This window comes from Scyliorhinus canicula, chromosome 12 (genome assembly GCF_902713615.1).
Source record: "Scyliorhinus canicula chromosome 12, sScyCan1.1, whole genome shotgun sequence".
In the NCBI taxonomy this organism is placed as follows: Eukaryota; Metazoa; Chordata; class Chondrichthyes; order Carcharhiniformes; family Scyliorhinidae; genus Scyliorhinus; species Scyliorhinus canicula.
The window spans coordinates 106,531,496-106,553,088 of NC_052157.1; the positions used below are offsets into that span (position 1 = coordinate 106,531,496).

The following is a 21,593-nucleotide window of genomic DNA, read 5'->3' on the forward strand; positions in this document are numbered from 1 at the left end:
TACCTAGTCGACAAAAATAACAGGCAGTTGGAATCATCGGGAAAATTCCGAATTGCAGCCTGTAAATCTCTGCTTTGGCCCTCCCAACTTTTGTTGCATTTTACACTTGAGGGGACGAGCTAGAGGCCAACAACATAAGATAGAAACCACGGGCTCAATCCAATGGCCATGCTATGCCGATAAAAGCAGGGAGACCCCGCTTCTAGGATCTACCCGCTCACAAACGTTTTCTGATACGGCGCATACCCACCGGCTGTGAGATTCTCCGTCTTGCCCGTCAGCCAGTGGGGTTTCCTATTGTGTGCAGGCCCACGCCATCGGGAAATTCCCAGGTCTGGGGGTGCTGCCGGCGCAACGGAGAATCCCAACAGCGGAGAATCCAGCCCCATTTTGAAATGGTGCCTCGATCTATCAAGCCCCCCAAACCGCTCAACTCACTGTCAGGGGATCCCCAGGCCCGCCAGGGCACCACCCTACTCAGTCATCGCTGTGCACCCTGTCAGTGCTCCTGCCAGTTGGCAGTGCCATCTGGGCACCTTGGCAGTGCCAGGCTGGCACTCATGATGCTGCCAGGCTGGCAACAGCTGTGCCAGGGTTTCACTGTGCCCAGAGGGAATGCATATCGAGGCCTCCAATCCCCTGCCTCAAGTGTCCCGTTCCTTCTGGTCCCTTTTCGTGGAGACCCGTAGTGAATGGCGCTCGCCTGAGGTCTCCAAGGCAAAGAGGATAGATCCCAATGCCTTGGTTGCCTCAGGGAACTGCATATTTAAGTGAGACTAGCTGCCTCGCTCTAATGAGCTGTTTTGGTCGAAAGTGATCCCGCCCACAATGGGCGGGCTTCACACTGTGCCATCTCACAAAATCGCGTTAGGTGTGACAAGCCGTGAAGATCCCGGGAATGGGGTCATGTTGCACCATGGTATGCCGTTTTTTGAGCGCAGCGTGGCCGGTAGATCATGCCCATTATGTGAGAAATAAGAGATCCTACAAAACCCGAGGCGGAGTTTGGAACTTTGTGGTGTATGTGTGAGATGAGTAACGCGGGTACTTATGGTTCAGTAAGCTTTGCCTTACTATTTAAAGTGATATTTACCTTTTTATGTGAAGGATCATTTGCCTGTTAACTCATGTTTAATTTATATTAATTCCGATTTATGGTAAAGTAAGTATTCTAAAAAGTGAAATCTTATTGGTAATTCCTTCATGTGAGGTTCATTTGGTTTTTGCATTCCCACAGTGATCGTAACAGAAATAATGTGCATGTGCTGCACATCAAAACTATTAAAATGATCCTGATATGGAGAGAGAAAAATGGATTTAGAAATTAATCATAACTTCCCTGCTCAAAGAATATGTGCAGTGATGTATCTTTTTTCTAAAATGTCGGTTCGAGATTATGGTATCTTGCGTTTGCACGCAACAGCACTCACCTGCGACTCCATTTACCATTTGAGAAATTAGATGATTGTTCTTCTGTTAGTAGCAACACTTAAAGAAATGCTCATTCTTTATGATTATGTTTTCCACTGCCTTTCACACTGTTATTTCAAACAGACATATTTATCCCACCAGCATGGCAAAGAATTTCTGCTTTTATTTTTACATTTTACAACATTTTCGAAATGACATTAACACCGTATTACACTCAAATATTTAACTTATGGTAATTCAAGACTTGCAATAACTTAATACTGGATCACAAAATGAAGGTTTGCGTTTCAGTGTCTGCAGCAATCTTGACTAGGATCAGCCGATCCATAATGTATAAGACTATGGAGAGTTCCACTAGACTTCCCTGTGGAAACTATGAAAGACATTTTAACAGGATAAATTCCATCATGATATTTATGTTCATGCTTCTTTAGGGAAAAAAAATTGAATTTTGAGTTTCATTAATTCTGTAATAAATCACAGGCACTTCAGCATCTAATAACTGACTTCAAAGGATTTTTAAATTGTATGACCTTTTGAAGCAAATTGACTTACAGTATTCAAAGCAAATGATTGTGGATAATACCATTTGAATTGCTGGTCTTTTGCTGTGATGAAAACATTGCAGTCAGCTTCATACATTTGAGTTTTGTAGGTCAGTTCTGATCCCAGCTCTTCTGATGCAGATACTTTTATTGTTGCTCAGATTGATTGTTTTATATTTGATGTCTGACAACAACTGACCCCCTGTGGCAATACTCGTGGGTAGTCTCACGTTGGAAGCTTGGTTGTGATGTTTAGTGTGATCTCATCCCAAACCATAATGGGAAGTAAAGCACAGCAGTGGAGATGGGGGCGAATATTTGGTAAGAGAACAGGGATTTGAAAAACAAAACCTCTAGCTACAGAGAGAAGCAAGCAACTTGTTTGTAATAGTGAGCCAATGGAAGACCTGAATGTCTGAAACTTCTCTATTTTACAATTCTCATCCTTGATGTAATTTGGAAGCTCCCAATCTCTCTAGCTTTCTCCAGTCCTACAACCCCCTGAGATGTCTGCAATTCTCCAATTTTCGCCTCTCTTACTCTCCTAATTTTCATCACTCCACAATTGGCAGTCATGCCTTCAGCTGACTAGGCCCAAAGCTAAGGGCGGGATTCTCCGGCCACTAGGGTTTCCGTTGTGGGCAGCCGCATGGCGTTGGGAAATCCCCGGGCGTGGGGGCACTGCCGGCACAAAGGAGAATCTCGCCAGTGGAGAATCCAACCGAAGGTATTTCCTCCTTGAACCTTCGGGTCCCTACCTCTCTCTGCTTCTACGAGATGCTTCTTAAAACTTACCTTTTTTTAAAACAAAATTCATAAAAAAGGAAGACTTGCATTTCCAGACCCCCTTTCACCACCACTTTTTGTAATGTAGGTCACGTTTCTTGCTTCTCCCTCTGGCTCCTTAGTTGCCACAGTACGTAATATTGGTGAATAATGCTTCAGTGGGGCAGCAAGGTGGCACAGTGGGTTGGCCCTGCTGCCTCACGGCGCCGAGGTCCCAGGTTCGATCCCGGCTCTGGGTCACTGTCCGTGTGGAGTTTGCACATTCTCCCCGTTGCCTGGGTTTCGCTCCCACAACCCAAAGATGTGCAAGTAGGTGGATTGGCTACGCTAAATGGCCCCTTAATTGGAAAAAATGAATTGGTACTCTAAATTTATATTAAAAAAATAATGCTTCTGTGATATGCCGTGGGACAAATTACTGTTTTTAAAGGCACTGTATAAATGCAAATTTTTGTTGCAGGAACAAAGCGGACCTCCAAGGCAATGCATAGAGGACACGTTAGCTGAGAGAACTGTGAATGAGAGGGAGCTGCCAACTCTAGTATTAAACATCATTGGCTCGCATTTGCATCTGACAAATAAATTACAATACAAACAAAAATAAAATGTAGGGTGCGATTCAACTAATTGTGAACAAAGTACCAAATTGAGTACGTTTAGCTGCGTGTTTCTCAGCACTCACAGCGGCGAGAAACACATGGCTATGCAACGTGACTCGGGTTGTATAAGGGGCCTCAGCGAGGAACGCACGGCTGAGGTCGCACATAGCCCCATTTTGCACACTGAGAAGCTCTGCTCGCCGGAACTCCGCAGTGTAGCGAGAGATCAGGACGCCATTTTAAAATGTAGTCCTGATCTCTGAGACCCCCGAAGCGACCCCCGACTCCCCCCCCCACCCCCAGCTCGAACGCTCTATGGGAGGGAGGGTCCCCACACCACCCACGCAGGGCACCCCCGGCCTGATCGCACGTGCACAGAAAATGCCAGCGTGGCACCTTGGCAATGCCCATGCCAGCTGGCCATGCTGCGCATGGCGAGGTGCTTTCCGGGCGCAGTGTGGCCATTGGATCGCACCCATATTTTGTACTCCATGAGTAGAATTAAACTTAGAGTAGATGAAGTTGACTTAGAAGTTTGCATTTGCCCATTTTTGTGGTCTGTCAAGTTGGTGAGTGACTACAGACAGCATATTATGGTGGTGAATGACAGTCATGACTTTTTCAGTGTGTGGTGGTCCTTTTTTCCACTTATATTTGACTTATCAGGGTAAGTCAAAGGTTGACTACTTGCTAACAAGAGCTATTCACTCATGCCATGACTCATGACTCCTGCCTGAAATCAATACCTACATTAAGAATCGTGCTATTATAGGACAGCACATCCTCAACATCCTCCAGCAGCAGAATAAGGAACATGAGGAGGAGGCTCCACAAAGGTTCCCAGCTGCAATGATGGTGGAGTCCAGCATTTGAGTGCAAGTACAAGCTGCAAGGTTTACAGTCATCTTCAGCCAAAAGTGTTGAGTGAACTATTCATCCTGACATCTTTCTGAGGGCCCCAGCATCACAGGAACCAGTCTTCAGCCATTCAATTCACTCCATGTGGTGCCAAAGGAAAGCTGAGTGCACTGGGTACAGCAAAGGCCATGGCTCCTAACAATATCCCTATTGCAGGGAATTATAGACCAGTAAGCCTAACATCGGTAGTAGGAAAAATGCTTGAATACATTATCAAGGACTTTATAGCGGAATATTTAGAAAGCAGTGACAGGATCAGTCAGAGTCGGCATGGATTTATGAAGGGAAAATCATACTTGACAAATCTGTTGGAATTCTTTGAAGATGTAACCAATAGCCCCGTTGACAAGGGGGAGCCAGTCGATGTAGTATATTTGGACTTTCAGAAGGAGTTTGACAAAGTCCCGCATAAGAAATTATTGTGTAATATTAAAGCGCATGGGATTGGGGGAACTGTATTGATGTGGATAGAAAACTGGTTGGCAGAAAGGAAACAAAGAGTAGGGATTAATGGGTCCTTTTCAAATTGTCAGGCAGTAACTAGTGGGGTACCACAGGGATCGGTGCTGGGACCCCAGCTATTCACGATATATATTAATGATATGGATGAGGGAACAAAATGTAACATCTCAAACTTTGCAGATGATACCACGTTAGGTGGGAGGGTGAAATGTGACGAGGATGCAGGGATCCTACAGCATGATCTGGACAGGTTGGGCGAGTCGGAAAATCAATGGCAAATGAAGTATAATTTGGATAAGTGTGAGGTTATTCACTTTGGAAGCAAAAACAGGAAGGCAGATTACTACCTGAATGGTTGTAAATTGGGAGTGGGAAGAATGAGAGGGGGTCTCATAGAGACTTATAAAATTTTAGTGGGACTAGACAGGGTAGATGCAGGTAACATGTTACCAATGATGGGTGTATCCAGAACCAGGGGTCACAGTCTGAGGATTCAGGGTCAACCATTTCGGACAGCTATAAGGAGACATTTCTTCACCCAAAGAGTGGTGAGCCTGTGAAATGCATTACCACAGGAAGTAGTTGATGCCAAAACATTGATTATTTACAAAGGTGGCTGGATATAGCACTTGGGGAGAATGGGATCAAAGGTTATGGGGAGAAAGCAGGATTAGGCTATTGAGTTGGATGATCAGCCATGATCGTAATGAATGGCGGAGCAGGCTTGAATGGCCAAAAGGCCTCCTCTTGCTCCTATCTTCTATGTATCGATGTAGTGCTGAAGACTTGCATTCCAGAGTGAGTCATACCTCTAGCCAAGTCGCTACAGTGGAACTGCAACACTGACGTTTATTTCCCCAGGCATGTCCAGTTCAGAAAAAGGCAGTACATATTCAATCTGGCCATTTACATCCCATTAGCCTACTCTCAATCATCAATAAAAGGATGGAAGGTAAAATAGACACAACTATCAAGAAACACTTACTTAGCAAGAAACTGTTCACAAATGCTCAGTTTGCGTTTGGGATCTGTCAGGACCGCTTGGCTCCAGACATCATTACAGCCTTTGTTCAGATGTGGACAGAAGAGCTGAATTCCAGAGGTGATGTGACCATGCCTGCCCTTGATATCAGGACAGCATTTAACCAAAATATAGCTTCAAAGAGCCCTCGTTAAGAAAGGCCAGAGAGAAAAAACAGAGTATAGATCCATTCGCCTCACACATATACTGTTGGAAATGAATAGAGTCGTCAAATAATGTTAGAATGACTGAAAACCCACAAAACTTTCCGCTAATCAGAGAGCTCCAGCATGGATTTGTAAGAGTAGGTCATGTCTGACAAACATTGTTGAATATTTCGAAGAGTCGACTAAAGTACTGGATGGAGCATTGTCAATAACGTTGTTTAGATAGCTGCTCAGAAGGCAATTGATGAAGTCCTTCATTAGAGATTGTTAGATAAAGTTGAAACTCAGGGGAATGAAGGCAAATTATTGAACTGGTTAGTAAATTGACTGAGCAACAGAAAACAGAGAGTAAGGATAATGGGCAGCTACGTTAATTGGAAGGGTGTGCCAAGTGGTGTCCCTCAAGGATCTATGCTGGGATTTTAGAATATTCAGCACTTAAGTGCATAGATCATTACAATGTCATGAACAGCGGCAGAAAATAATCAAGAAAGCTAATGAATTACTGGCCTCTAAAGGGTTAAATTAAAAGAAGAGATTGTACAAAATTTCTTGGGCAGCACGGTAGCATAGTGGTTAGCACAATTGCTTCACGGCTCCAGGGTCTCAGGTTCGATTCCCGGCTTGGGTCACTGTCTGTGCTGAGTCTGCACGTTCTCCCAGTGTGTGCGTGGGTTTCCTCTGGGTGCTCCCATTTTCTCCCACAGTCCAAAGATGTGCAGGTTAGGTGGATTGGCCATGCTAAAATTTCCCTTAGTGTCCTTTAGTGTTGGGAGGGGTTACTGGGATGGGGTGGACGTGTGGACTTGTGTAGGGTGCTCTTTGCCAGAGCCGGTGCAGACTCAATAGGCCGGGTGGCCTCCTTCTGCACTATAAATTCTATGGCCTAAAACTGGAATTGTGTTCCCTAAAATCTATAAGGTTAGGCAGTGATTTACTCCAAATTTTCAAGATCTTTAGCAGAATAGGGTTGATAAAAATAAACTATTTCTGCTGGTAGGGGAGTCTAGGACTCGGGGTAAAAATTAGAACGAGATCTTAAAGGAGTGAAATTAGGAAACACTTGTAAAAACAAAGTAAATCTGTAAATGGCAGTTGACGCTAGATCAAATATAAATTTTCCCTCTGATATTTAGCCAAATGACGAATGTCCCAAGGAGTTAATCACAAATCAGCTATTATCTCTTTGAGTTTTGCTGAAAAAGACATTCTGCTGAAGCGTTTCATCTTGCACTCATCAGGACAGATATGCAAGAATACTAATTCTAAAGGGAACAATAATTTATATTGCATGAGAAGAGAATGCTGATTAATTGGCAAGTGGATTCTAATTGATAGAGGCGTTGTCATGGAGAATGCACCAGGGAACAGTTAACTCCCAAACTTGTGCTTCAATTAAAACCATGATGTCATCCAAGTTTCTGTTGAATTGAAAAAGGATCAATGCATGGACATGCTCCTTCTGTCTGCAAAGGACAGGGCACTGTGTGTGAATATATTTAGCCTCTACCATGTGCAAGTAACTTTTTGGCCTGTGCAGTTGTCTTATTATCCAACCTAGTTGCACTGGAAGAATTAGGCTAAATGGGCAAGACATTGATCTCACCTGTAGAGGAGCTTTTCTGCACTGCTTTGGCTGCCTAAATTTCAACATGGCATTACCATTCACTCGGAGACAAAGGAATTTCCCATGTTTGCAGTTTTATCATAGACCATCATAGAATCCCAACAGTGCAAAAGGAGGCCATTCAGCCCATCAAGTCTGCACTGACCATCTGAAAGCGCACCCTACCTAGGCTGACGCACCGCCCTATCCCTAGCCCCATCTTATCTTTGGACACTCAGTGGCAATTTAGCATGGCCATTCCAGCTAGCCTTTGGAGGAAACCGGAGCTCCCGGAGGAAACCCACACGGACATGGGAAGAAAACACAAACTTCACACAGACAGTCACCCAAGGTCAGAATCGAACCCGGATCCCTGACATTGTGAGGCAGCAATGCTAACCACTGTGCCATCATTTTGGCGGGCTCAGCAACAAATGCTCAGCATTTATGTTAATTTGTTGAATCCTGACTTTTGCTTACCTTTGGCTGGCTTTAAAATATTGCGATGTTCCTGCATTATTCAATTCATTAGTTTTTGTCACATTTTGGAGTGAGCTTGTACTCTGAACAGATTTTAGCGACGGGCTTTTTCAAACTGCACTTCTGACCGTTTAAAGGTTTTCAGGTGCAGGGATCCCTCGTGGCCATTCCCCTTCAAAACAAGTATACCGTTTTGGATGCTGTTGGGGGGGATGACCTACCGGGGGAAGGCCCCAGCGGCCAGGTCTCCGGCACTGAGTCTGGCTCTGGGGATCAGAAGGGAAGGGGGGAGCATAGAAAAGCAATAGTAATAGGAGATTCAATGGTTAGGGGAATAGATAGGAGATTCTGTGGTCGCGAGCGAGACTCCCGAAAGGTATGTTGCCTCCCGGGTGCCAGGGCCAGGGATGTCACTGATCGTGTCTTCAGGATCCTGAAGGGGGAGGGTGAGCAGCCAGAAGTCATGGTGCACATTGGTACCAACGATGTAGGTAGGAAAAAGGGTGTGGAGGTAATAAACAAGTTTAGGGAGTTAGGCTGGAAGTTAAAGGCCAGGACAGACAGAGTTGTCATCTCTGGTTTGTTGCCGGTGCCACGTGATAGCCAGGCTAGGAATAGGGAGAGAGTGCAGTTGAACACGTGGCTGCAGGAATGGTGTAGGAGGGAGGGCTTCAGGTATTTGGATAATTGGAGCGCATTCTGGGGAAGGTGGGACCTGTATAAGCAGGACGGGTTGCATCTGAACCAGAGGGGCACCAATATCCTGGGGGGGAGGTTTTCTAGTACTCTTCGGGAGGGTTTAAACTAATTTGGCAGGGGAATGGGAACCGGATCTGTAGTCCAGCAACTAAGGCAGACGATAGTCAGGACGCCAAAGCACGTAGTGATGCAGTGGGGAAGGTAACAATGACAAAGGAGAGTACTTGCAGGCAAGGAGATGGGTTGAAGTGTGTATACTTTAATGCAAGAAGCATCAGGAATAAGGTGGGTGAACTTAAGGCATGGATCGGTACTTGGGACTACGATGTGGTGGCCATCACGGAAACTTGGATAGAAGAGGGGCAGAAATGGTTGTTGGAGGTCCCTGGTTATAGATGTTTCAACAAGATTAGGGAGGATGGTAAAAGAGGTGGGGGGGTGGCATTGTTAATTAGAGATAGTATAACAGCTGCAGAAAGGCAGTTCGAGGGGGATCTGCCTACTGAGGTAATATGGGTTGAAGTTAGAAATAGGAAAGGAGCAGTCACCTTGTTGGGAGTTTTCTATAGGCCCCCCAATAGCAGCAGAGATGTGGAGGAACAGATTGGGAAACAGATTTTGGAAAGGTGCAGAAGTCACAGGGTAGTAGTCATGGGCGACTTCAACTTCCCAAACATTGAGTGGAAACTCTTTAGATCAAATAGTTTGGATGGGGTAGTGTTTGTGCAGTGTGTCCAGGAAGCTTTTCTAACACAGTATGTAGATTGTCCGACCAGAGGGGAGGCCATATTGGATTTAGTACTTGGTAATGAACCAGGGCAGGTGATAGATTTGTTAGTGGGGGAGCATTTTGGAGGTAGTGACCACAATTCTGTGACTTTCACTTTAGTAATGGAGAGGGACAGGTGCGAGCAACAGGGCAAGGTTTATAATTGGGGGAAGGGTAAATACAATGCTGTCAGACAAGAATTGAAGTGCAGAAGTTGGGAACATAGGCTGTCAGGGAAGGACACAAGTGAAATGTGGAACTTGTTCAAGGAACAGGTACTGCGTGTCTTTGATATGTATGTCCCTGTCAGGCAGGGAAGAGATGGTCGAGTGAGGGAACCATGGTTGACAAGAGAGGTTGAATGTCTTGTTAAGAGGAAGAAGGAGACTTATGTAAGGCTGAAGAAACAAGGTTCAGACAGCGCGCTGGAGGGATACAAGATAGCCAGGAGGGAACTGAAGAAAGGGATTAGGAGAGCTAAGAGAGGGCATGAAAAATCTTTGGCGGGTAGGATCAAGGAAAACCCCAAGGCCTTTTACACATATGTGAGAAATATGAGAATGACTAGAGCGAGGGTAGGTCCGATTAAGGACAGTAGCGGGAGATTGTGTATTGAGTCTGAAGAGATAGGAGAGGTCTTGAACAAGTATTTTTCTTCAGTATTTACAAACGAGAGGGGCCATATTGTTGGAGAGGACAGCGTGAAGCAGACTGATAAGCTTGAGGAGATACTTGTCAGGAAGGAAGATGTGTTGCGCGTTTTGAAAAACTTGAGGATAGACAAGTCCCCCAGGCCTGACGGGATATATCCAAGGATTCTATGGGAAGCAAGAAATAAAATTGCAGAGCCGTTGGCAATGATCTTTTCGTCTTCGCTGTCAACAGGGATGGTACCAGAGGATTGGAGAGTGGCGAATGTCGTGCCCCTGTTCAAAAAAGGGAATAGGGATAACCCTGGGAATTACAGGCCAGTTAGTCTTACTTCGGTGGTAGGCAAAGTAATGGAAAGGGTACTGAGGGATAGGATTTCTGAGCATCTGGAAAGGCATTGCTTGATTAGGGATAGTCAGCACGGATTTGTGAGGGGTAGGTCTTGCCTTACAAGTCTTATTGAATTCTTTGAGGAGGTGACCAAGCATGTGGATGAAGGTAAAGCAGTGGATGTAGTGTACATGGATTTTAGTAAGGCATTTGATAAGGTTCCCCATGGTAGGCTTATGCAGAAAGTAAGGAGGCATGGGATAGTGGGAAATTTGGCCAGTTGGATAACAAACTGGCTAACCGATAGAAGACAGAGAGTGGTGGTGGATGGCAAATATTCAGCCTGGAGCCCAGTTATCAGTGGCGTACCGCAGGGATCAGTTCTGGGTCCTCTGCTGTTTGTGATTTTCATTAACGACTTGGATGAGGGAGTTGAAGGGTGGGTCAGTAAATTTGCAGATGATACGAAGATTGGTGGAGTTGTGGATAGTGAGGAGGGCTGTTGTCGGCTTCAAAGAGACATAGATAGAATGCAGAGCTGGGCTGAGAAGTGGCAGATGGAGTTTAACCCTGACAAGTGTGAGGTTGTCCATTTTGGAAGGACAAATCTGAATGCGGAATACAGGGTTAATGTTAGGGTTCTTGGCAATGTGGAGGAGCAGAGAGATCTTGGGGTCTATGTTCATAGTTCTTTGAAAGTTGCCACTCAAGTGGATAGAGCTGTGAAGAAGGCCTATGGTGTGCTAGCGTTCATTAGCAGAGGGATTGAATTTAAGAGCCGTGAGGTGATGATGCAGCTGTACAAAACCTTGGTCAGGCCACATTTGGAGTACTGTGTGCAGTTCTGGTCACCTCATTTTAGGAAGGATGTGGAAGCTTTGGAAAAGGTGCAAAGGAGATTTACCAGGATGTTGCCTGGAATGGAGAGTAGGTCATACGAGGAAAGGTTGAGGGTGCTAGGCCTTTTCTCATTAGAATGGAGAAGGATGAGGGGCGACTTGATAGAGGTTTATAAGATGATCAGGGGAATAGATAGAGTAGACAGTCAGAGACTTTTTCCCCGGGTGGAACACACCATTACAAGGGGACATAAATTTAAGATAAATGGTGGAAGATATAGAGGGGATGTCAGAGGTAGGCTCTTTACCCAGAGAGTAGTGGGGGCATGGAATGCATTGCCTGTGGTAGTAGTTGAGTCGGAAAAGTTAGGGACCTTCAAGCGGCTATTGGATAGGTACTTGGATTAGGGTAGAATAATGGAGTGTAGGTTAACTTCTTAAGGGCAGCACGGTAGCATTGTGGATAGCACATTTGCTTCACAGCTCCAGGGTCCCAAGTTCGATTTCGACTTGGGTCACTGTCTGTGTGGAGTCTGCACATCCTCCCCGTGACTGCGTGGGTTTCCTCCGGGTACTCCGGTTTCCTCCCACAGTCCAAAGATGTGCAGGTTGGGTGGATTGGCCATGAAAAATTGTCCAAAATTCTATGATTAACCTAGGACAAAAGTTCGGCGCAACATCGTGGGCCGAAGGGCCTGTTCTGTGCTGTATTTCTCTATCTCTATCTAGGACTTGCTGTAGCCTGGAATTTGTTTTAAATTAGCTCATCCTGCTGACCCTGCAGTCTGGGATTTGTAGGCTAGACTTCCAAAGGAGATGCAATTACGGCCAAAATAAGGGTCCAGTGGTCAGCACTGCTGCTTCACGGTGCCGAGATCCCAGGTTCGATCCCGGCTCTGGGTCACTGTCCGTGAGGAGTTTGCACATTCTCCCCGTGTTGGCGTGAGTTTCAGCCCCCCAACCCAAAGATGTGCAGGGTAGGTGGATTGGCCACGCTAAATTGCACCTTAATTGGAAAAAATGAATTGGGTACACTAAACTTTAAAGAAAAAAAAATAAAGGCCACAATTTTCTAGCCCTGCGATGGATGTGGTGAGCCATTGAAACATTCATTGGCTTTTGCGGAATCGGAAGATCCTGTTGAAATAAAATGAAATGAAATGAAAATCGCTTATTGTCACAAGTAGGCTTCAATGAAGTTACTGTGAAAAGCCCCTAGTCGCCACATTCCGCCTCCTGTCCGGGGAGGCTGGTACAGGTGGTGGCAGAGGCTGAAAAATGCCACATGAAGTTTTCTGCTGCAGTAAAGAATTTAAAATCTCTGCCTTTAGCTTCAAATTCTTTCCTTGGCATCCCAATCTCCGAGACCCCCGAAGCGACCCACGACCTACCTCCAGCCTATGTTCCCCCCACATAGGGTGCCCCCTGCCTGATTGCATGCACGCAAGAAATACCAGCCTAGAATCTTGACAGTGCCAGTTTGTCACCATGATAGTGCCACCTGTGCACCAGCTTGGCAGGGGCACTGTTAAGGTTCCTGGCTGGCACTACCAGGGTGCCCAGGTGGCAACAGGGGAACCACCCTGCCCAAAGTGCATGCAGTTGGGTGCCTCCGATACCCTGGGAGACCCCCACAAGTGCCGTTATGTCTGGTCCCCGTTTGTGGAGACCAGTGCTGAATGGCGCTCACCTGAGGTCTCCGAGGCAAAGGGGATGAATGTCAAAGCCTCAAATCCCTTGTGAATCTGCACATTAGAGTGAGACTAGCTGTCGCGCTCTAATATGCAGGTTTGCCAAAAAGTGATCCCTCCCACAATGGGCATGATTTACATTGCAATGTTTTGTGAGATCGCGTTGGATCTCTGAAGGCGTTGCGAGCCGGGTAGATCCCGGAAGTGGGGTCTTCCGCCTTTTATCGGCTAAGCTGCGCTCTGGTGAGCTGCTTTTCGGGCATAGCATGGCCAAAGGATTTTGCCCTTAGTAAAGTGTATAAGATAGGAGCTGACTCCATGCTTGGGACTGCATGTGGCTCTGTCTAACACAAACTAACCCCAAGATGTGGGCAGTACTAATCTCAGTCCCACATTAATCTGATATGTGCCAGACCCTTATACTACACAAATGGCAATCTCGTTGAATGGCAAAATAGGCTTAAGTGGCCTACTTCTGTCCCCATAAAGTTCACAGAAATCATTGGAAAATCTCTCCACGAGTTTGAACCTTTCTTAATACAAACAAACATGGTTGTGCTTGTTGGAATCTAACAGCTCAGCCCTAGGGCATCACTATAAGAGTTCCTCGGGCCAGTGTAGAACTATGTTCTACAGCATCGTTAATGACCTTTCCTCTATCATAAGGTCAGAAATGGGGATGTTGTCTGATAGTTGCAGTGTTCAGTTCCCCGCACAACACCTCCGGTAATGAATGGGTTCATGCCCACGTGCAGGAAGATCTGGACAATATTCAGTCTCATAAGTAGCAATCTGACCCTTACTCTGCTGTGTTGTCCTTAAAGGGGCAATCGCCACACAAATAATATTCATGCTTCACAGGTGTCAAGTGCGAACCATGAGAGAATCCAACCGTCTCCCTGTGATATTTAATAGCATTGGCATTGCTGAACCTTCCAGCATCAACATCCTGGGTATTACTATTGAGCAGAAATTTAACCAAAATAGCCACATAGATACTACAAGAGCAGGTCAGAGGCTGGGAATTCTGCATTGTGTAACTGGCCTCCTGACTCCCAAAGCCTGTCCACCAACCACAAGTCAGGAGTGTGATGGAATACTTTCTACTTATCTGGAGGAGTGAGGATGCAAAAGCATTCAAGAAGCCTGTTGCCATCCAAGATAATGCAACCTGCTTGATCAGTACCCCATCCACCATCTTAAAAATTCATCCTCACTTGGAAATATGTGCACATTCCCTAACTATTTTCGGGTCAAAATCCATCCAACAGCCCTATGCATCCACCTGCAGCAGTTCAAGAAGACGTGTAATCACTACCTTCTTGGGGGCAGTTTGGGATGGGCAATAAGTACTTGCTTTTAAAGTGACGGCACATTCATGATTCAATAAAACAAAATGTGCTGAAGAGAAGAAAAATACTTGATAAGGTAAAGAGAGAGGGCAGCTGAATGGATGGTATCAATCAAATACAGAGCCGATCGTTGGCTTCTTGCAAGTCCTTTGGCAATGAATGGGGAAGGGACAGGGTGGAAGGGTTTGAACAGATGGTCGATAGTGAAGAAACCAAGTCTAAGCAATGTCTATGATGGCTGACTGTTGAGTAATAAATATGAATTTTTAAAAATATAATCTAAACATTATGCATTATATCCTTCTGGGTCAGAATTCAATATTGGCTCTTGGTCGAATTTGGGAAAATAAATCAAGTGAATGTGATTCATTGGTTCTTCTCTGATAATTACAGTTAAGATATAGAGAAATGGTTAGTTTTGCGTTGATTTTGTTTGACTGGTAATGTTTCATTCTGACCGATATATAATGAATCAGATTCTGGTTATCTGATAGTAACATTCAAAAAATAAGTGGTAATTTTTCATCCCAAGGATTGACTGAAAGTGTGACTTACATATTCGATCACAAATATATGTACGAGTACACCGTCGCATAGAAATCCTGTGTTCCTTCCTATCACAACATCTACTAATTGTTTTTAATTGTATGCAGATTGCGGGGTCATGGGATTCATCTGTGAACCTCTTAAAAAGGGGAAAGCAGAAACTTGTTGTGGGGTTAGGAAGTGAAGGGTTATGATGCTTATCTCTATAAATATACGCTTGTAAAATTGAGTCAAAATTGGTTCCTGTTCTATCCTTCACAGCTGGCTTTCTGGAATATCACACTACCCAACTCTCTGCTGTTTGGGAGATTGGGCACATGTTACCCCATTAGGAAGATTGCTTCAGGTACTGACAGTTTGTACAAAGGAGTAAATGCTGAAAACGGTGCTGAACATGTTTCTATTCACCAAGTTTGCTTCTATCTTTTGCCCTGGAGGCTGGTTAGCTCAGTTCTCCAGATGCGTGGCTCAGAATAACTCCAACAGGACAGGTTCAATTCCTGTTCCAGCTGAGGTAGACTTCGGGGCTGCCTCCTTGCCTTGCCCCATGCTTGGTGTTGAGTAATGCCTTTCAGGCTACATAATCAACTAGAGAGATGCCTACCATCTCTCGTGGACTATGACTAATCACCTAGCTGCCTCCTTACCCAATTGCGATAGTTTAACTTGAAAGAGTGCCTCTGACTGGAAAAACTCCAAATTTGAATTACCTTTTCTCTAAAAGTGGGGATCAATCTTTTTGATCGCCAAGGCTTAAATGTTTTCCTTGGAGCCTGATGACCAGAACAGTAATGTAGTATTTAAGGCCTGGCCTGAGCACTACAGTTTCAACATAGCAGGCTTGAGCTCTAAGATTTTGACACTATAGGTTGACTTTTGCTTTTTTAATTGCTACTATAAAATGCCTGGACATTTTCTCAATAAAAGGTTGGTCAAGCAGGTTCAACTCCATCGGAAACCTTGTTGTCTGTCACCCGACTGGCAGTTTTCATTCATTCAAGTGGGCTTCATCCCGAGATGGCTTTACCCAAAGAGAGGAAGAGAGTGGTTAGAATATGGAACCTGCTATCACATGAAATAGTTGAGTTGAATAACATTGGTGCATTTTAGGGGAATCTGGAAGGTGGTATTACACTGGTTTGCTCTTTTTTTTTTGGCTGACACATGCTTCTATGTGTGAAGGATGAAAAAGTATGAGATATGCTAGTAAGGTGAGAGAAAGCTCATGTGGAGCATAAACACTTGTATAGACCAGCTGGGCCAAAGTGCTGTTTCTGTGCATTAAAATTCTGTCTAGTTGTTCCTCCCCGTGGATTGGAGAAAAAAAATTGGCCTGCAACAGAAGCATGACAGCATGAAACTTCCAACTTGCATTGGCTAGTTAACTTCTAGAATTCTGAGTAATGTAGCTATTGAATTGCGTCTTGTATTATGAATACCCTGCAGAGATATTTTTTCATACAGTATTACTTATGTTTTTGTATAGTTCCTATTTTTTCAGTAGTTGATGCCAGTGCTTCTCAAGGATTGCTGTACATAACATAGAACATAGAATATACAGTGCAGAAGGAGGCCATTCGGCCCATTGAGTCCGCACCGACCCACTTAAGCCCTCACTTCCAACCTATCCCCGTAACCCAATAACCCACACAAACTCACTAACCTTTGTGGTCACTAAGGGCAATTTATCATGGCCAATCCACCTAACCTGCACGCCTTTGGACTGTGGGAGGAAACCGGAGCACCCGGAGGAAACCCATGCAGACACGGGGAGAATGTGCAGACTCCGCACAGACAGTGACCCAGCGGGAAATCGAACCTGGGACCCTGGCGTTGTGAAGCCACAGTGCTAGCCACTTGTGCTACTGATCAGTAATTGGCTAGCTGAAAGAAGACAGAGGGTGGTGGTTGATGGCAAATGTTCATCCTGGAGTTCAGTTACTAGTGGTGTACCGCAAGGATCTGTTTTGGGGCCACTGCTGTTTGTCATTTTTATAAATGACCTGGAAGAGGGTGTAGAAGGATGGGTTAGTAAATTTGCAGATGACACGAAGGTCGGTGGAGTTGTGGATAGTGCTGAAGGATGTTATAGGATACAGAGGGACATAGATAAGCTGCAGAGCTGGGCTGAGAGGTGGCAGATGGAGTTTAATGCGGAAAAGTGTGAGGTGGTTCACTTTGGAAGGAGTAACAGGAATGCAGAGTACTGGGCTAATGGCAAGATTCTTGGTAGTGTAGATGAACAGAGAGATCTCGGCATCCAGGTACATAAATCCTTGAAAGTTGCCACCCAGGTTAATAGGGCTGTTAAGAAGGCATATGGTGTGCTAGCCTTTATAAGCAGGGGGATTGAGTTTCGTAACCACAGGGTCATGCTGCAGCTGTACATAACTCTGGTGCGGCCACACCTGGAGTACTGCGTGCAGTTCTGGTCACCACATTATAGGAAGGATGTGGAAGCTTTGGAAAGGGTTCAGAGGAGATTTACTAGGATGTTGCCTGGTATGGAGGGAAGGTCTTACGAGGAAAGGCTCAGGGAATTGAGGTTGTTTTCGTTAGAGAGGAGAAGACTGAGAGGTGACTTAATAGAGACATATAAGATAGTCAGAGGGTTAGATAGGGTGGACAGTGAGAGTCTTTTTCCTTGGATGGTGATGACCAACACGAGGGGACATAGCTTTAAATTGAGGGGTGAGAGATATAGGACAGATGTCAGAGGCAGTTTCTTTACTCAGAGAGTAGTAGGGGTGTGGAACGCCCTGCCTGCAACAGTAGTAGACTCGCCAACTTTAAGGGCATTTAAGTGGTCACTGGATAGACATATGGATGAAAATGGAATAGTGTAGGTCAGATAGGCTTCAGATGGTTTCACAGGTCGGCGCAACATCGAGGGCCGAAGGGCCCGTACTGCGCTGTAGTGTTCTATGTTCTATGTTCTGCCCAAATATAGATTCCAAACTAGACCCTAGTGATATTTCAGAATTATGTTAGATTTCCACAAATGTTCATTTATTTAATACATTATTATAGTTACACAGTAAAAAGATGCTTTCTGCATAAATAGCTGGTTGCATTGCTGATGCTATCTTTTCAAGTTGAGGGCCCCTGAGAATGTGCCAGTGTTTGCAGGTGTACCCAGGCATGTGGTTATCTTTGCAAGGGGTCCTCAAGGAGTTGGAGAACCACAAATCCAGAACCAAGGTCATATTGAGAACCATCAACAAGTGCTCTTTGGGAGTAAGTTCGTTTTCGTATCAGCTGTACCTGGGATTTAACCTTGAAATAATCTGTTCTGGGAGGATCAATCCATGTTGCAATAGCTGCCATGCGGTCCTATATGAAAAAAAAATCAAATACAATCCCCACCACTGATAGCGAGTGTGTTTGTGTTAATGCAATTTCCTCAGTACACGTGATGAGCAGTAAAATGTCATAGCGCTGTTAGTATACAAGAATGTTCCTTCCAAGTAGTGACTTTTTGCTCAGTTCTCTCCTGCTCCAGTTTGACCTCTGGCTTTATTTGATTGCAGTCGGTGCTTAGTACAAACTGTATCCTGCAATATTTAGATGGATTATAAGGATTTAAATACAGCAATAGTAATTGAACATTCGCAAAAAGCTATTTACATATTTACCTCTGTTTGTTCTTGTATTCAGTGCACCCTAGCAAGGTGCAAACTCGTGATTTAACACAGTTGGCTGTACCCAAAATAAACGGTACACTCAAGTCGTTGTATCCGGCAACTTTAAAATTGATACTAAAGCAAATGGATAATAATTATCACATTATAGCTGATGTGGGTGGCTGCTCATTTCAAACATGGACATTTAAGTGGTGGGGACTGTACTAAATCTGCACAACATTGATTATTGAGCATGTAATGAACAGCTTTGGCTCTGGTACATGCATCTGCCATCTATCACGGCAGCCACCCTTTCAGTTGCTTAGGTCTCACACCCTGGAACTTCCTCCAATACTTTCTCCAACTCTTCTTTAAGACCCCATTGAAGACCCACCTCTTTGTCCAAGCCTTTGATCGCCCCATCTAATGTCTCTCTTTCTCCTTTGGCATTCTTTTTTATTATAACTGCATGAAGCACTTTGGCATGTTTTTCTATGTTGAAAGCATCAAACAGATACAAATTATTGTATCAAGAACCAACTTAACCAATATTGTGATAGTTTATGTTTTTGAGGCATGAAATTAAATCTAGTTTTGCCAGGTTATAAATTTACAGTGTCTCTGCTGGGAAGATGCATCTACCAGTTAGAATGCAAGTTTTCTCATCTTGATTTTTGTATTCATGTCTGTTTCTTGCTTCAATGGAAATGGGAACTGAGGGCAGGCCTCCCATAAATCATATTGGCTGATTTTGCAGTAAGTGAGTTTGCAACACCAGAAATTGCCACCTAGTTCAAAGAAAGGTAAAGATCCCAATGACAGAGAAATATTTCCAGCCAACAATTTCACCTTAAAACTCAAATGAAAAATTGGAAGATTAGTAGCAGGAAGCATTCACGTCTAAAATATTCAACCCCATTTATAGCATTAAACAAACAAAATACTTTTTTGACTGTAGATCTAGGTCAAAATGCAGTTTTCTTTTGAAATACTGGGACTGGTGAAAATATTACTGATAGCATTTTGTAATTACAATTGACAGTACTCAAAATAAACTGCTCAGTAAAATATTCTGCTGTGTGGTGTCATGCATTTTTAAAGAAGTATGTCTCAATTAAAATAAAATAAAATGTAAGAACTCCAGTTCTGAATTCATTGCCAAGCTGTTTTCGTGCAAGAAGAAAAATGGAAATAATTGGACACCAGGGACTCTGACAAGGCTTGCTCGAAAAAACTGAGCTGACCCAAATAGGATTAGTTCAGATGAGCTGTGTCAAGACTGAGCCTTTTAATCAAATGGCCTGTGGAAAGCTGTTTGAGGGGTTAGATTTATACACAAGATCTTGGAGGATAATGAATGTGTAAATGCTCATGTTTGCGAGGAATCAGTGCTGAAATTCATACTTTATATTGGCTGAGGCATTTAGTTGTGTTATGATTAGCGATGGTTATTTTCCGACTTGCAAAATATGAGAGTACTTCTGTTTTGATTTGCTGTTTATCTTTTTTTGTATTTTTAAATGATCTGTTTTTTCTCTCTACGGAATCCTTCTTGTTTGGAAAGGGAATTTCAAGAACAAAGAACAAAGAAAAATACAGCACAGGAACAGACCCTTCGGCCCTCCAAGCCCGTGCCGACCATGCTGCCCGTCTAAACTAAAATCTTCTACACTTCCTGGGTCAGTATCCCTCTATTCCCATCCTATTCATGTATTTGTCAAGATGCCCTTTAAATGTCACTATAGTCCCTGCTTCCACCACCACCTCCGGCAGTGAGTTCCAGGCACCCGCTACCCTCTGTGTAAAAAAACTTGCCTCGTATATCTCCTCTAAACCTTGCCCCTCGCACCTTAAACCTATGCCCCCTAGTAATTGACCCCTCTACCCTGGGGAAAAGCCTCTGAATATCCACTCTGTTTATGCCCGTCATAATTTTGTAGACCTCTATTAGGTCGCCCCTCAATCTCCGTCGTTCCAGTGAGAACAAACTGTGTTTATTCAACCGCTCCTCATAGCTAATGCCCTCTATATCAGGCAACATCCTAGTAAATCTCTTCTGCACCTCTCTAAAGCCTCCACATCCTCCTGGTAGTGTGGCAACCAGAATTGAACTATCCTCCAAGTGCGGCCTAACTAAGGTTCTATACAGCTGCAATATGACTTGCCAATTCTTATACTCAATACCCCGGCCAATGAAAGCAAGCATGCCGTATGCCTTCTTGACTACCTTCTCCAACTGTGTTGCCCCTTTCAGTGACCTGTGGATCTGTACACCTAGATCTCTCTGACTATCAATACTCTTGAGGGTTCTACCATTCACTGTATATTCCCTCCCTGTATTAGACCTTCCAAAATGAATTACCTCACATTTGTCTGGATTAAATTGCATCTGCCATCTCTCCGCCCAAGTCTCCAAATGATCTAAATCCTGCTGTATCCTCTGACAGTCCTTATCGCTATCCGCAATTCCACCTATCTTTGTGTCGTCTGCAAACTTACTAATCAGACCGGTTACATTTTCCTCCAAATCATTTATATATACTACGAACAGCAAAGGTTCCAGCACTGATCCCTGCGGAACACCACGAGTCACAGCCCTCCAATTAGAAAAGCACCCTTCCATTGCTACTCTCTGCCTTCTATGACCTAGCCAGTTCTGTATCCACCTTGCCAACTAACCCCTGATCCCGTGTGACTTCACCTTTTGTACCAGTCTGCCATGAGGGACCTTGTCAAAGGCCTTACTGAAGTCCATATAGACAACATGCACTGCCCTACCTGCATCAATCATCGTTGTGACCTCTTCGAAAAACTCTCTCAAATTAGTGAGACACAACCTCCCCTTCACAAAACCATGCTGCCTCTCACTAATACGTCCATTTGCTTCCAAATGGAAGTAAATCCTGTCTCGAAGAATTCTCTCCATTAATTTCCCTACCATTGACGTAAGGCTCACCGGCCTGTAGTTCCCTGGATTATCCTTGCTACCCTTCTTAAACAAAGGAACAACATTGGCTATTCTCCAGTTCAGAAGACAGTGAGGATCCAAATATTTCTGTCAAGGTCTCAGCAATTTCC

At 44.4% G+C, this 21,593-nt stretch overlaps 1 protein-coding gene across 1 annotated transcript in view; it reads left to right on the top strand.

Annotated features, from left to right (window-relative positions):
• The window catches only part of LOC119974633 (serine/arginine repetitive matrix protein 3-like), a 753,111-nt gene that overhangs the window by 18,117 nt on the left and 713,401 nt on the right, over positions 1-21,593 (top strand). The window lies entirely within an intron of this gene.